We start from the raw sequence: 15,547 nt of genomic DNA, 5'->3' as shown, positions 1-15,547 counted from the left end.
TCCCATCTGTTCTTTACATCGAAGTTGGAGTGGAAAGCAGCCCCCTGCTATTTCACATATGAAGGTAGTTAGGAAGCAAGCATGCATTGGTTTTAGGAGGTTTTAATGATGAGTCAAATGTGTGAGGTATTCTGAGGATCATAATTCCTCAAGGGGGTTAATGAATTAAAACTCAACAGGACTCCCATGGTCAGGGAGGACAAGGTGACCTGCAGACAGTACTGCAGACATGTTTGTATGCTTGATAATGGCGGTTTTGAAGTAAAGTAATCTAACTGCTTCCACAATCTGGAAAGACATGTCCCTGTTGTTCATATACAAAACGTGTGTGAACCTTAAATTTTTCCTGACTCCTCCTTCTGAGTTTGCAAAACTAGCGTGAATATCACCACTTCTTTCCCCAACAAAATCCAAGTGGGTCCAATTTAAGTCATGTGGTGAGGGAAGAAGCCCTACTGTGGGCATGAATGACCCTGCAAGAGGGAAGGAGGCAGTAAACTCCTGAAGACAGTGTCATGTCTTAGTGCCAGGACCCACATTAGCACCTGGTTCATGACAGTCCCTCAATAAATAAGTGTCAAATCAATGAATATACAACTGGAGAGGCTGTTGGGACAAATGGCCATTTCATGGAAGATATCTACTGAGTCCTGGTGATATGCAAGACAAGATTTGGATTCAAAGACTCAGAGGTCCCAGAACAGAAACCCAAGCTGAAGGAGCTTACAGGGTAAATCATCAGGGGAACACTCAGCACCCTGAGCACTCTATGAGTGGCACAAACAGTAAGGGCTGTGGGAGTTCAAAAGATATGCCTTGGCCCTAAGCGGTCAGAAAGGCCAGGCAGTAGGCTCCTCAGGGACATAGACAGAATCTACATTTCTAAACTCCCGGGGTCTAGGGCAGGGTCTGGCTCACAACAACCACTCAGTAAAGGCTTACTGAATAGCTGAAGAATGAAACAACCTGGCTCTCCTACCTATAAGCTATGCAACCTGACACAAGGCATCTAACTACTCTGTGTCTCAGTTTCCTTTCCAAAGAACGAGAATGATAATAGAACCTACCATTTAGGGTTGCTCCAAGAATTAAATGAATTCGCATATGTAAAGTATTCACATACTTTAGTGAATTTAGTGCAGAGCAAGTGCTATAGAAATATTGGCTGCTACTACATTTTTATCACTATGCAAAAATGAATGGACAGTCTTGAATAGGATCATAGAAAGGACTGTGATAGATGGACTATGGGGAGATTGAAACCAGCACCAGCAAATGCGCCAAAACCAGGGACATTACTGCTATTTATTAAACACCAGTTGAATTAATTCCCTTAATAGCTGCATGGGGAAAATTCTGTGATCATCCCCAAAACAAGGTTGAGAGAGGTGAAGCAACTTGCTCATAGTTGCACAGCTAGTAACCAGAACAGCTGGGACCTACACTGTTCAGCTGGAATGGAAAGGTGAGCAAAAGGACAGCAAAAAGCAAAGCCAGACGATGGATAGTGGCTGGATTGTAGCAGAAGAGTTTGGAATTCATGCTGTGGAGGTGCAGCACCAACAGGATGAAAGCCGGCTCGTGGAAGGTGGCCCCATTAATGATGTGATAGGACAGCCTGGATTCGATGCCTTACCTCCTCCAGCTACAAGCTCATTTCTCTGTCCCATGCTGGCACATCCGCACCCCGGGAGCTCACCTCAAACAGACTTTTCGTCCTCACCAGTCCTCTGAAACTGCTCTCGTAAGGTCACACACAACCTCCAAGTGGCTACATCCAGGGAAAACTCCCAGGTCTCATCTTGCTTTTTCATTCAACAATGTTCTTTCACTGAGCAGCTTCTAGGTGCCGGGTCCTACTTCAGGGGCTGGAGATCAAGCATAGAACAAAACAGAATAAGGTCCCTATGCATGTGAACTTACAGTCTAGTGATCAGTCCAACATGACCCATGTTAGCAATGTTGCCTTCACTCTTTCTGGGAGGGACATCACTCTCTCTGGGCTTTTTTCTCCCCACCACCCTGGTCATTCTTGCTCAGTCTGCTAGGTCGGTTCCCACTTATGTCTCCTTCCTCTAAATGGTGGGGAGCTCTAGTTCCTAGTCCTGGGATCTCTTTTCTTCACTCACTACATTGGAAAGTGCTTCCAACTCTATAGCCTCATCCCCTTTGTAAGATGAAAGCTCAGACTTGTGTCTCTAGCCCAAATTCTATCCTGAGCCGTAGTATCCAATCATGCTAAGCATCTTCTCTCAAAGAGTTAATGGGTATCTTGGGCTTAGGGGGCTCAATCTTCAATTCCTGACCTGGCTGTAACCCCAAAGCTGCACGTGTAATCTTCTTCAGATCAGGTGGCGAAAGGAAGCTCCATCTTTCTAGTTGCTCAGTCCAAAACCTTAAAGCCAGCCTCAGCTCTTTTATTCCCTCACATCTCAATCCAAAATACCAGCCAACCTCCTCAGCTCCTCTGGTCTGACAGATCCCAAATCAGACAACTTATCACTGCCTTTGCAGTAACCCCTCCACTGTTGCCAGCCACTGTCTACTCAGCTGTGTCCCTGAGCTCCTGCTCCACCCACCCACCCAGAACTATTCTCAGAACAGAAGTCAGAGCAGTCCTTGTCAACATCAGTTGGACCATGTTATTCTTATTCCTGACTCCTCCACCCTTAAGGACTTCTAATTTCACTCCAAGGAAAACCCCAACTCCTCACAAGAGCCCAAATGACCCTACACAACGAGGCCCTGCATTGCTCTGACTTGTATCCTCCTCTCTCCCCCTTGTTCACTCTGCTGTAGCCACATTGACCTCCTTGCAATTCCTGAATGATTCAGGCACACTGCTGCCTGAGGATACTCTTGGCTCAGAAACACCCCGGGCTTACTCCCTTCTCTGTAAGGTTCTGCTTCCCCACAAGGCCTTTCCTGACCAGCCTTCTTAAAACTTCCTCTCCTCCCCACCCTACCATGATCTGTCCTCTTTCCCTACTTTATTCTTCTCTCATGATACTTATTTTCTTTCAACAACTCTATATTTTGCTTTTTGTTTATCTCTCCCCACTGAAATAAGTTCCCTGAGGGCTGGACTTTAATCTATTTAGTCCTGCCTGATGTCAATCCTGACATCAGTATGGCAATAGGTCCACAAGTATTTATTGATTAGATGATTTAATACATGAATGGGGACAGTGAGATTCAGAGAGGGGAGGGTCTGTGGATAGCCCATCAGGTTCTGTCTAATCCCAAGTTAACAGAAAAGATGCAGGAATCTCATATAGACTAATCATGGAGAGCACTGGGATTATAAACAGTGTCAGCCCTTTCCCTGAGAGAGACCCTCATCCTGTCCTAAGAGCTTGCCTCACTTCCAAAACAAACCCAGAGCTCTAAGACAAGTTGGAGGGTTCCAGGCAGAGCTCTGCAGGAGGAAAGAGAGGGCCCACTGGGGGCAGGGAAGGGCAGTGCATGGGAAGAGTCCACAAGGAGCCTCCAGCCAGGCCTTCCTTAAGGGGAATGCCTTCTTCTTCTACATTACCTCTCATAGCCCAGCTTCAGGAGGTCCCACAACAAGGAGAACAAGCAAACTTTTATCTACTATCTCTGTGCTATCTGCCCAGGGCTAAGTCTGAGTGGGAGACAAATGGCCATCCCCAGCCACAGTGATCTTTCCCACAGATGCACCAGGGACAGAGACATTTCCTAGCCCCATTCTCCTCGCCCAGATTCACTGTGAACCAGGAAAAAGAGCAGAACTGACTTTTTAGAACAGAAAGAAAGCACCTGCACCCCAATGTTTATAGCAGCAATGTCCATAGTAGCCAAACTGTGGAAGGAGCCTTGGTGACCATCGAGAGATGAATGGATAAAGAAGCTGTGGTCTATGTATACAATGGAATATTACTCAGCCATTAGAAACGACGAATACCCACCATTTGCTTCGACGTGGATGGAGGTGGAGGGTATTATGCTGAGTGAAGTAAGTCAATTGGAGAAGGACAAACATTATATGGTCTCATCCATTTGGGAATATAAAAACTAGTGAAAGGGATTAAAGGGGAAAAGAGAGAAAATGAGTGGGAAATATCAGAGAGGGTGTCAGAACATGAGAGACTCCTAAGTCTGGGAAATGAACAAGAGGTATTGGAAGGGGAGGTGGGCAGGGGGTTGGGGTGACTGGGTGATGGGCACTAAGGGGGGCACTTCATGGGGTGAGCACTGGGTGTTATGCTATATGTTGGCAAATCAAACTCCAATAAAAAATACACACACACAAAAACAAAGAAGATATACAAGTAACCAATAAACATATGAAAAGATAAAAAAAAAAAAAGATTCTGCACTGGTTCAGATTAACATTAAAATGCAGACCCCATTCACATCCACCACAGATATGTTAAGCAAACACAAAAGTGACAACAGGCACAGTACAATGACAGAGGAGCCTATGGTTTACACCATGACAAGGTGTGCCTTGCCCACATGCCATTCATTAAGGCTTTTCACTCTGATGATGCATGAAATTATCCACCCTGATGGTGCGGCGCCTACTTTATGCCAACTAGCAACATGGCATCCTCTCATTATCCCCTTGGTCACAAATCCACCTGGAGGGGTGTGATTAATGAGAATCTCATAAAACCTAGAAGAATGGGCCATCCCTGGTGCCCTCTAAGAGTGAAATGGCCATTCACAGCCACATAAATCACCGTGTGTCGATCCCCACTTCTTCACTGTCACACCTTGGTGAGCCATCCCCGGCCTCTAAGATGTGACAAAGTTTCCAGGACAGCAGAATCTGCTGCTCTCAGGGACACCTTGTATCTAAATCCAAAGCAAGGTCAGCTCTGATGATCCCAGAACCCTCCAGGCTCTGGGACCTCTTAACAGGGCACAGAAAGGAGCAGGGTGTTTACATCAAGGGAAATGCTAAACGTGGAGCAATGGCCTGATTCATTTTACAGCTGTAGTCTTTTCTGATTTGTTCATAATTTTCTACACTACTGCTTCCAATTTGATACTGTCTGGGCTGAGGATGACAATGAGAATGGAATAACAGATGATGAGCTCAAAATACTGAGCACAATATAGTCACCTTGCATGTATGTACAATCAATATGTCACTTGCAGGAAGGAGCCATTGGCCGCTGGGCAAAGCTGGGAATGTAAAATGTCACAGAATTCAAGATGCATTTCTTATGTACTTAGGAGCTGTCACCATAGCTGCCTTGCTGCTCTGGAAGGGAAACGGGCTTAATGTTTCATCATCAGTTACCTTAGATAAATGAATTAGACATCCACAAAGAGTCTGGAAGGACTTCCAAGTGACCCCTTTTGCTTGGCTTGGCAAAGGTGCTATGTACTGGGGTACAGGTTACTCTACACAACTCCAAGGGCACAATTTCCCTAGACTACAGTGTGATGGGATCATTACTGTGCAACCATATGCAGCAATCCTGTGGTTATTTGAGCAACTTGGAGTCTATATTCCTAAGGGCTTATGGGAGCATCACAGAAATGGATGACAAAGAACCAGCCACACAGTGCCCGTGTTGATTGCCCGGAAAATCCATGTATAGACCTCTGAATTGCTAGTACAGTTAACTGTCTGTAACCAGGCTCAGTAGGGCAAGGGGCCATTCCATTTATTCAAGATATTCTGGTTATAATAATTAATTTTCAATTATATTATGATAATATCTCATTTCTACCATACAGACATATGTATGTGTTAACCATTTTATTATTTGAATATTTTTAAAACTCCCTAAACTTGGCAACTCCTTTAAAACATGATATTATCTTTGCTGAGAGCCACTTCAGCAAGCTTTTAGGAAGACAATGCTATAAAATATATCAAGTATAAGGTTTTTTGGTTTTATAGGTTTATTTTCAAAGGGCAAAACAGACAATTTAAATACAAATCTAAACAGAATTATTCTGTCAAAGGCAACAATAATGTCAAAATGTGTTCGCACTTCCAGACACTTACCACCATCTTTTGACTCTTGTCTCAGGGAAAAAATGGGGTCTGATATTTTATTCATATACATCCTTCTTCTCTGTAATGTAATCTACAATTTCTTGTGGACACATTAACTTTTCCACATCTGGATCAGGGATTTCAAACCCAAATTCGTCCTCCAGGGCCATGATAATATCCACTTGGTCCAAACTGTCTAAGCCCAGGTCTTTCATTAAGTAGGAACTTACTGAAAGCTTCTCTGGGTCAACCTTGTCATATAGTTTCAAGATGCAAAGAACACAGTCCTTGATTCCCTCTAACATCAAAGGGGTGCATCACCATGCTGGTGGCATGACTGTATAACCAGAAACTGTGTAAGCATGGAGGTGGGCTGGGGAGCCCCAGACCTCCAACTGGCCCCAGTGGGGCACAGGGTGATGTGGAGGGACCAGGCATGGCCAGCATGGGGACCCAGGGCAGCAGTTCAAAGAGGCAGTGGACAGACACAGGCAGAAAGGACATGAGCTGCCATGGTTACGCTGGCCCAGGACGCTCTCAAAATATAAGGTCTTAAATATCCTGTGACCAGGGCTTCTAATCCTGAGAATTAATCCTATAAAAATAAGTCAAGGTATATAAATACATTGCATGTTTGCATATGTGTGTGTGTGCATGTGTGTGTGTGTGTGCACGTGTGCACAGATATACAAAGATGTTTATTGTAGCATGGCTTTTAATTTTTTTACAGCAAATGAAATTATTTGAATGTATGCTGATAAGGGATATGCTCGATGAATTATAGTATATGCATAAAATGCAACGCCACAAAGCATTCAAAATCATCCACTATAGCTGTTTCTATTTGTAGATGTGTTTTTTCTCTGCATTCCCAACAGCTTCCCATCTTTCTAATGTTTGGAGAATTAGCTGTCATATGATGCCCTCTCCCCAGACCAGAGTAGAAGCCAGAAGTCCCACTTCCCAGCCACCAGGATCCAGGTATGTAACCTATTCCTCCAATGAGCCACATCATACAACACTTCAAGAAGGAAGTGAGGAAGAGGTTCAGAGAGAGTAGCATTTTGCCGGCGATGAGCACAGTCCGGCTGGCCTGCTTTAGGACCTGCAAGGCTGAGCTTCTGACACAGAAGTGGTATCAGTGCCAGTGGCAGGAGTGATTTCAGCAAGGCTGAGTTCCCAGCAAAGCCAGCTGCAGCACCTTGGGCTTCCCGGGCATATACCCTCATCAGGGCAATTGTGCAGTGTGGGTTTGCCTGTAGTTCCTCAGAGCAGAGCTCCAAACCCAGTTCTCTGGCCCCCGACATGTCTGTGAGCTGCCTGACCTGCTTGTAGTAAGCTCCTTTCTTCTTAAGGAGCAGACTTAGGTTGCACTGCCTAGAAAAGAAATCTAGGATAGAGTTATCCTTGACTTTATAACTTCAACTTGGGAATAGCCTACACTTCTTTTTTTTTTTTCCCAAATTTTATTCATTTATTTGAGCAAGAGTGCATAGCAGAGTGCAGGGGCAGGCAGACAGAGAGGATAAAGCAGACTTCACTCTGAACAGGGAGCGCAACACAGAGCTCGATCCCAGGACCCTGAGATAGGGGCCTAAGCTAAAGGCAGATGCCCAACCCACTGAGCCACCAGGCACCCCAAGGAAACAGCGCACACTTCTGAATACCACACATGGAGACCCTGAAGCTGCCACTCAAGTGCCAAATTTTGAACTTCAGAACTCAACAGAAGGAGGCACATTTGAAGTCTGCAGGGTGGCAGCGACTGCCAGCCCCCGACCCAGGTTAAAGAGCTGGTTTGCACAATTATTCCTAAATGTTTTATTGCATCATGCCCTTGTTGCCTTATAAAAGTGAATAAGAAGAGAAATTAAATTAAAATGTTGATATTTACAACAAGACGACATGGTTTTAGAGGCTTCATAAAATTGAAAGAAATCGCTGGGGCATCACAAGGAGAAAGTCTTTAGCCCTGATTTGTTGCTCATCGGACTCAGGCTTACAGACTTCGTAGTCAACTGCAAAGTAGAACAGATTGTGAGAACACGAACAGGACGACAGAATAATTGAGATCTCTGCGATTGCAATCACCTGAGAAAATGAATGTCGATTATTCACTTTTGCATATTTCACTTCTGAACATCATTTCAGAAACAGATTCTGTATAAAAGCAGGAGACTGCCCATAAATTCTAAGGTAAAATAAGTAGGATACAGGAAAGTAGGTGTAGGTTTGACCCCAGCATTAAAGCATGCATGTATGCATGTATGTGATGGAGACATTTAAAAACCTGGACATATCCCCTTCAAGCACTGAAAAGTTAACTCTGGGGGTTGAGGCGGTAAAGGAATCTAATTGGCTATTCCACGTAGCCTTGAACTGTTTGAAACCTTGCGATGAGAATGAGAAGTTTTACTTACTCTTATAACCACCAAAACCTTAAAAGTATTTCTACCATAAAGAAAAAGTATGCTGGTTCTTCAGAGCTTTCCAAGACCTGGGGCCATTGTTTCTTGATCAAGAGACCTCTGTTCTATCCTGAATGTTCCTTCAGGCCTTGTGCCTGCCAGGTCACCCCTCTGTGCCTGGTATCTTGAATCCCCAAATTAGGGGCTTGGCACACACCATCATGGCAGCCCTCTGGAGTTCTTCACAATGAAAAAGAGGGCTCAACCTGCAATCCAGGGCAGAGCGGGTTGCTCACTAGAAGGCACGCCTCTGAGAGAGTGGTCAGTAGACACAAGAACCAAACCCTTCTTAAGAGAAACTGCTCAATGATGCAGTACAGCATGAACAAGACTAATTGATTGTCCTGTCTAATAAAGTGAGATCCTGCCCCAGAGGCAGCATAGGCCACAGAGCTCACAAGGATCACAGAGAAAACAGAGCGAAGCCAGCATTACCTCATGCTGTAAGGGAAGGAGGGGGGCCTTCACAGCAATTCACAAAGACCCAAAACAGCATGCAGAGAAGTCCCCAGAACCCAACAAAGCTTTTCTTACTCTAGTGCTTCATGGGGAGACAACATATCCTTTCTAACATTTCCAAAGCTTATTTTAGTCTTCCAGCAAATTTTTAAAAAATTCCTTAAATTCAACTTGCCAAACTAAAATGATGGTGGGAGAAGGATAAAGGTGACATAATTTGTAAAATGCATCATTCCCAGGGCCACAGGGATGTGCTCTGCTAGGAGGAGTGTGCATTCAGCTTGGATGCCAGGCGGTACAGGGGAGACACATAATCTGTGTTTTCAGCTGGATAGCTCTCTGGTCACTTAAATTCAAGCTTGCTGAAATGATCATTCTAGTTCTCATCCTCTCCTTTAGTCCGATAGGCAAGTAAAGTTATACTTTTCTTTTTCTTTATAATCCTGTATTGAACCCATGAAACCCACAGTGGAATTAAAATTCCTACTGAAGTCCACCCTCCCCCGAGCCCACTCACTGGTTCCATCTGTGTGGGCTTCAGTCCCTACTGTCCACAGGCCTCTCCCTCTGCTGTTGCCCCATCTTTGCATTCTCCAGAGACTTTGCAGACATGGCTCAGTGGCTAGCCTCTTCCTGGTCCCAACACCCAGAGTGACAACAACAGTAATGCCACTATTAGAACCACTGAGGCAGAACCCCTGCCTACATGAGATGGCAATGGCACATGAAGGAGGAAAAGAGAGGTTGACCCTACATTTCTTACTTACTCCTCACTTATACTGGACCAGGTGATAGCCCCTCCTGCCTCCTGCCTCTCTGATCTCTGGAACAGACTTGTTGCTAGTAATCCATCTGGTTAGTTATTTTCCACTTGCCTCTCCCCCAAAACCCATGCCCTGTCTTCTTCCTGGCTTTGTGCTCCAGGAGGCTGACCTCTATGGACCATGCGCAATGCCTATCAAGTCCCTTTTCCCCTGGCTCTGGTTGGGTTCTGCCCATGGGAAGCACCAGTAGATCAGAAGGTGGAGGAGAGACAGGTTGGGTATTTTTCTACTTACTCCCTGCTTTTCCATCATCTCTCTGTGACTATAGCTCCTGCCAGGTAGCTCTGCTCCGTAGCTTACCTCTCATGGGGCTCTCTCAACATTATGTTCTCTCTCTGTCCCTTGGGCCCTAAGGGTGGTAATAAGTTACCATTGGGGAGCTCATCATGCCGGTTTGTCCCCTTTGCCCTTCTTACACTACAATTTAAGTAGTCTTCTTATTAAAATCTCTTTACTTGATCCATCTGGCTGAAAACTGTTTCCTTTCAAGATTCTGACATATCTGTCCCTCTTTTGCTTTATAGAGTCTTCTTTTTCCTCCTCAGTGGGTGATACAGAGCATCTCTGAACAAAGAGAAGGCCTAAGACACACCCATGGTGCTAGAATGTTGAGTGAAGCACACCCCTCAGGTGTGAAAGCAAACACTAATGCAGCACAGCAAGCACCTACTTGGAAAGGATGCCTAAGGGCAAATATTCCTAGTCACGGGTGACAGTCAATGAGGCAAGCTGGCTAGATTCTCTGATCACAGAAGCCCTCTCTGTGATGATTTATTCATTCATTCAACATTTTTTTGGAGTGCCTACTAGGTACCAGGCACTTCACCAAGTACAGTGAGCTGACTTGTGGCCCCCGAAAATATATGTCCACATCGAATCCCTAGAACCTGTGAATATGATCTTAAAAGGCAAGAGATGTGACTAACAATTTTGAGAGGAGAGGTTGATCCTGAATGACCTAGGTGCGTCCTAAATCCAATGATAAGTGTCCTTAAAACAGTGAGGGACAGGAAAATTTGATAGGACAAAGAGGAAAAAGCAATGTAACCATGGGGGCAGAGTCTGGAGTGACTCAGCCACAAGCCAAGGAGGGCCTGGAGCCATCAGAAGCTGGATGAAGCGAGGAAGGATCCTCCTCTAGAGCGTTAGAAGGGAGTCTGGCCCTGCTGACACCTTAATTTTGTACTTCTGACCTTTAGAGCTGTGTGAGTACAAACTCCTGCTATTTTAAGCTACCTAGTTTGGGTATTTTGTCACAGCACCCTAGGACACTCATACATTAGGTTCTGAAGATAGAGCAGTAATCAAGACTTAGGTGGTCCCTACCCTCCTAGGGTGTATGGCCTAGGAAAAAACAGATCATGAAAAAGTGAACAAAGATAAATCGTTACAAGCTGTGGGGAGTTCAGTGATCTACTTAGAGAAAAATGTAGAGTACTTTATTTGGATTGGAGGTCAGGGTAAGCATCTTTGAGTGGTGACTTTTCAGCTTAGACTTGAAGGATGAGAAAGAGTCAGCCAAAAGAAGCTCTCAAGGAAGAACAGCCAGGCAGAGGAGATAAACAAAAGGTCCAGAAGTGTCATTGGAATGAGGTCACAGAGGTAAGGAGGGCCAGGACACACAGGACACACAGACTTACGGGCCATGGTAAGGTCTTGGGCTTTTATCCTGTGGCAAAAAGGCATCTGACGGTTGAGGCTGGAATGCTGTGAGATACTTTAAGGATTTATGTTAATCCCTCCTGTAATTGGTGAGAAATAGTTGGAGCAGGGATTTCAGGAGACAATTAGAAGATGACTGCAGTCTTCTAGGCAAGCAATGAAGATGGACTGTAGTGACCCCTCAGAGATGGAGAGAAGAAGATGGATTGAAGATACATTTTGGAGATAGAAGTGATCAGAATTGATGGATATGGGGCATGAGAGAAAGACATGAGTTAAGAATGATGCTGAGATAGTATGTTTGAGTAACCAAGTGGATGTGGTACCATCTACTGAGATGAGAAGATGGGCATGGTGAGGAAGACAGTGGGACAGAGAACCCAGAAATGTCCTCTCATGCCCTTTGCCATGTCAGCAAAGTCTTTCAAGATACGGAAAGCTATTCCAATTTCAGTTGTTTGAGGGACCCAAGTAAAAATATTCTGGCTCCTGCAAAGGTGGTACTAGAACCAATGGGCACCTAGATCTAATCGCCCCAACACTATACACCATGACACAACAATGCACAAGGAAGACCCACAGAGGCAGGGAGTGGCATCTTCTAAAGGAGACATTTGTTCTATATCTCATGTGGCATCAAGAGTCTCCTATAATTGGAGGCTTCCACTGAGTGGGATCTAATTTGATAACATCTACCCCCCCACCCAGTTGGCTCTACCATCTGTTTACCATGGGCCTAACTCTGTTGGAGGCACCATGAGAAGCTATGGGGGAGGCAATGTTTGAGAGAGATGTTTCAAATACCTGAACAACCCACTAATTACTACCAAAAACTCTACCACAATGACTTGCTTTAGGTCAATGTCACTTCGGTATATTGAGCTCTGTAGGTTGACTACCACGCCCAACACCCCTCACTTGCCCCGTACCCCTCAGAAGTATTATATGAAAGTGACCCTAGAAAAGAATAGAATGTCCACAGGTCTAGGGGCACCTGGGTGGTTCACTTAAGCTTTTGACTCTTGGTTTCAGCTCAGGTCATGATCTCAGGGTCATGGGATCAAGCCCTGCATCAGGTTCTGTGCTGAGTATGAGCCTGCTTGGGATTTTCTCCCTCTCCCTCTGTCTCTTCCCACAACACGTTCTCTCTCTCTCTCTCTCTCTCTCTCTCTCTCTCTCTCTCACTCTGTCTAAAATAAAATAAATAGAGATGCCTGGGTGGCTCAGTGGTTGAGTGTCTGCCTTTGGCTCAGGTTGTGATCCCAGGGTCATTGGATCAAGTTCTGCATCAGGCTCCCCACAGGGAACCTGCTTCTCCCTCTGCCTATGTCTCTGCCTCTCTCTGTGTGTCTCTCATGAATGAATAAATAAAATCTTTAAAAATAAATACATAAATCTTTAAAAAAAATGAATGACCACAAGTCTAAACCTTTGTCAACTACTCACCTACCTTCCAGGGAGCAGAAGGAAAGAAACCTGTGGTGACAGAACACACACAATGCCTGCAAGACAACTGAAGTCTTGTACTGAAATCCTGGGTGGCAATCTTTCTAGGGGGGAGGCATCTGAAGAATCACCTCCTGAATCCATGGTCATTTATTTATTCCTCTGTAGGTTACAGCACACAGCTAAGAATTGAGAAGAAGGCAAACATACATGCATAGCCTTATGCCAGTGGCCAAAGTTTTATGAATATTTCTCATCAGAAATCCAAAAATCCATTTCCCTGAGCCTCATTCTGCCCTCTGCGGTATTTATATAATCTCCTATTTTAAGGCCATGCCCAATTCTAACACCCTTAATGATCTAATTTTCCAACTCACAAGAAATCAGCTGCAGTAACTATGAAGGGATGAGGGGTAATTCTAGAACCAGGTACATGCCAACGAGTGGCAGCTAAAAGCAAGAGAATAAAGGAGATGATAAATAGAAGTTAAAGAGCAGAAATAAGAATTGGAAAAGTCTGGGCCAAGTATTGCCAGGGCAAACATTCCCATTCCGTTCAGTAGCCCTAGGGAGTCACTATGTAGTTTAATAAATTGGTGGTCCCAATTTCTGGGCAAAAAGTTGTCAGGATCAACCTTTTCTAAGGTGAACTATTCCTTTCTGGGCTAATACCCTCCCCCTCAAGAAAGATGGGCCACATATCAACTCAATAAAGGAGGCATCGATTAACCACCTATGGTGTACCCAGCATAATTTCAAGCCTGGAAGAAGCTAAAGATAGCCACCTCCTGAGTCACAGGATGCTCATTATCCTTGTTTCTTCTGGCCTCAAAGGGTCTGCTGGACACTAACACTGTAGGCCAGAGAAAAGGACTCAGCACTTACTTTTAAAAATTAGAAACAAGGGCACCTGGGTGGCTCAGTGGTTGAGCATCTGTCTTTGGCTCAGAGCGTGACCCTGGAGTCCCGAGATCGAGTCCCACATCAGGCTCCCTGCATGGAGCCTGCCTCTCCCCCTGCCTGTGTCTCTGCCTCTCTGTGTGTCTCTCATGAATGAATAAATACAATTTTTTTAAAAATAAAAAATGTTAAAAATAAAATAGAATAAAAATTAGAAACAAAAATTCCCACTCTTGATTAACATTGATATCCAAACAACGTTTCAATAGATGTATTAATTAAACATAAATGTGACAAAGACATGACTGATTAGAAGTTATCATAGTGGGATCCCTGGGTGGCACAGCGGTTTGGCGCCTGCCTTTGGCCCAGGGCACGATCCTGGAGACCCGGGATCGAATCCCACGTCGGGCTCCCAGTGCATGGAGCCTGCTTCTGTCTCTGCCTCTCTCTCTCTCTCTCTGTGTGACTATCATAAATAAATAAAAATTTAAAAAAAAGAAGTTATCATGGCAACAACGGGCACCTTGCCCACATTCCATCTTTTAGGTGTTTCATTTTGATTATAAAATTATCCACAGTCCATGCCAGGTGTGGGTTCATATACCCAGAAATTACCCTACATATACGTGCTCACTCCCTGTGAGTGTCAAGTAGCTGCCTTAGGCGTTAGACAAAACAAGACACACGCCCACACGTGAATGTTCATACCCCAGAGCACGCGAGTATGGAGTCAAGGTGTGGGTTGTTAGTGCAAAAGGCCCTTAGCAATGATGTAGCTCAGCCTCCTCCTTCTGTGGGTGGGAAACTAACACGAGGGGGAGTGGCAGGAAGTCTGAAATCCCCTCCAGCTCAAGCATGTCCTTACCCCCGACTTGCACCTTACAGCGACCACACAGTGTTTTGTCCCTGTGGCCCTGTCTCCTGAGCAGACAAACCTTCTCAGGGGAAGCTCATCCCACAAGGCACCCCGGCCAAATCAGAGCCCTCCAAAGAACTCCAAAATCTTTGAATTCCAAGGTGGCACCCGAGTTTGAACATGAGTTCTGGAGATCTCTTTCTCAGGAAAGGGCCCCTCCCCGCTCCAACCCGGGCCCCTGCCTAGAATCTATTCTCTCCTGCTGAGGATTAGCCGCTCTGCTTCTTGGACAGGAAATGAGTTCTTCCCTGTTTATTGTAGTCAAATCCTAAAATGAAGCCGATAGAGCAGTAAGGGCTGAATATGCAGAGATGTCTCTTTATTAATTCATGAGACACTTTGCAATCCCCCACTGTCCATGCTGAGATAGATGGATGGAAACCAAAAAAAAAAAAAAAAGAAGAAGAAGCACAAGTTAAATGATGCCTTTGATAACTTCTGCTTAACTGGCCCGTCAGAGACCAAGAAGATGAAACATTGGGGATTTATTCCCACGTGACTCAACACACCCTCGCGTGCGCGCACACACACACACACACACACACACACTCACACACTCACACACATGCACACATGCAGCCAACAAGAGACCTCCCTAGACTGCCTTCCAAATGCGCCCCCTACACGCTGCAGTGTGAAATTAGGGAAAGGTCAGCACCAAAGGCTTATTATTCTTTGTTGACTTCCTTCATTCCTTCACTCACATGCTTATTTGACCTCTCCTCGTCAGCTTCTGTACTTGTCTTGCTCTAGGCAGGAAGAAGATTCCAGGGGGGCTCAGTTTACTCATTTCCAGGCAAATAGTCACTTCCTAAGAGCTCCCACTGCGCCACTCCACCCTGGGCCTTACCCCCCTTGTCCCCTAGCTCCAGGCTCACTTTCCTGGGGG

The 15,547-nt window shown here is 45.1% G+C and overlaps 1 protein-coding gene across 5 annotated transcripts in view; it reads right to left on the bottom strand.

Annotated features, from left to right (window-relative positions):
- FSTL4 (follistatin like 4) overlaps positions 1 to 15,547 on the bottom strand; it is a 558,936-nt gene that overhangs the window by 417,794 nt on the left and 125,595 nt on the right. For 4 of the 5 annotated variants that reach the window (XM_041764228.1, XM_041764229.1, XM_041764227.1 and 1 more), the window contains one exon: positions 1,700 to 1,868. The exons of the other annotated variant lie outside the window; for it this stretch is intronic. The gene's annotated coding sequence lies outside the window, so the exon portion shown is untranslated. The remainder of the gene's footprint in view (positions 1 to 1,699; positions 1,869 to 15,547) is intronic. 5 annotated transcript variants of the gene reach the window in all.

Source organism: Vulpes lagopus, chromosome 7 (assembly GCF_018345385.1).
Source record: "Vulpes lagopus strain Blue_001 chromosome 7, ASM1834538v1, whole genome shotgun sequence".
NCBI lineage: Eukaryota > Metazoa > Chordata > Mammalia > Carnivora > Canidae > Vulpes > Vulpes lagopus.
Note: the sequence above shows the minus strand (reverse complement) of the source record. Positions and strands in the feature narration are given on the sequence as shown.